The following is a 1,520-nucleotide window of genomic DNA, read 5'->3' on the forward strand; positions in this document are numbered from 1 at the left end:
CCCGTCCTCACAGCTTTACTTCTGCCAGTACCTCGCCTCCTACTTTCCAACCTTTACAGAAGCTCTCCTGCGAACCTTGCAGAACTAGCACTCCAGTCTCGGTCCGACACACAGTTTTAATCTGCCAGGAAGTTTCATATCAGCGCACACTGCGCTGGAGAGTGAAAATCTCATTCTGGAAACATCCCCCAGGCTGTGGCTAAGCCATGTCTCCGCAATATCCTTTCTTTCAGGAGTGCTAGTTCTGCAAGGTTCGCAGGAGAGCTTCTGTAAAGTTTGGAAGGTAGGAGGCGAGGTACTGGCAGAAGTAAAGCTGTGAGGACGGGGCGTGAGTCGTGCTTGGATAGCTCAGTTGGTAGAGCACTTGCCCGCGAAAGGCAAAGGTCCCGAGTTCGAGTCTCGGTCCGACACACAGTTTTAACCTGCCAGGAAGTTTCATATCAGCGCACACTCTGCTGCAGAGTGAAAATCTCATTCTAGTCTGCTGCTTGCTAGACACACTGACCTACACCTGAAGTTATGGTCTGGGCTGCCATTTTGTATGACAGCGGCAGCACTCTCGTGCTTATGCCGTACACCCTGACTGCAAAATTATGACGTCTGTCTTGTGATTTGGCCTGTTGTGCTGACATTCGTGAATGGCATTCCACATTCCAGGGGGTGTTTTCCAACAGGATAACGTTCGCTCAAATACTGCTGATCTAACCCAACATGTTCTACAGATGTCGACATGTTGCCTCGGCCTGCTCGACCACCAGACCTATCTCCAAAGCGCAGTGGTTAGCACACTGGACTCGCATTCCGGAGGACGACAGTTCGAACCTGCGTCCAGCCGTCCTGATTTAGATTTTCCATTATTTCTCCTAAATCGCTTAAGGGAAATACCAGGGTGGTCCTTCCAAAGGGCACGGCCGCTTTCTTTCTCCATCTTTTCCTACTCCGAGCTTATTCTCCGTCTCTAATGTCCTCGTTGTCGACGGAACGTTAAACACTAAACTCCTCCTCTAGCGGCATCCACAAACAGCATTAGCCGTCACTGTGCTGAGCGACCAAGTGCTAGAGGCATGGAACTGCATCGCACAAACTGACCTCCGGCAGTGCATGCACGTTTGCATGCTTGAATTCGACATTCTGGAGATTACACCGGTTATTAACGTACCAGCATTTCACAGGGTTATCTCCCGCTTACATTAACTTACGATCATGCAATACTAATCACTTAAATATGTTACCTAGGAAAATTTATTCCCTAAATTTCATTATCCTACATAAGTTATTTTATAGCTTAGCGATTTTTTTCCGGCGGTGTATTTTGTCGATGCTTATTGAAACAACTTAATTCGACTACATTCCATTATCCTCGTTTTGCTTTTGTTGATGTTCATCTTATACCCTCCTTTCAAGACACTCTCCATTCCGTTCAACTGCTCTTCCAAGTCCTTTGCTGTCTCTCACAGAATTACAATGTCATCGGCGAACCTCAAAGTTTTTATTTCTTCTCCATGGATTTTAATACCCAC

The 1,520-nt window shown here is 47.0% G+C and overlaps 1 non-coding gene across 1 annotated transcript; it reads left to right on the top strand.

Annotated features, from left to right (window-relative positions):
* The first annotated feature begins 337 nt into the window (after positions 1-337).
* On the top strand, positions 338-412 carry Trnas-cga (transfer RNA serine (anticodon CGA)). The gene has a single exon. It is a non-coding gene; the product is annotated as a tRNA-Ser (tRNA).
* Positions 413-1,520: the final 1,108 nt, after the last annotated feature.

The sequence above is a fragment of the Schistocerca cancellata genome, chromosome 1, assembly GCF_023864275.1.
Source record: "Schistocerca cancellata isolate TAMUIC-IGC-003103 chromosome 1, iqSchCanc2.1, whole genome shotgun sequence".
NCBI classification, from domain to species: domain Eukaryota; kingdom Metazoa; phylum Arthropoda; class Insecta; order Orthoptera; family Acrididae; genus Schistocerca; species Schistocerca cancellata.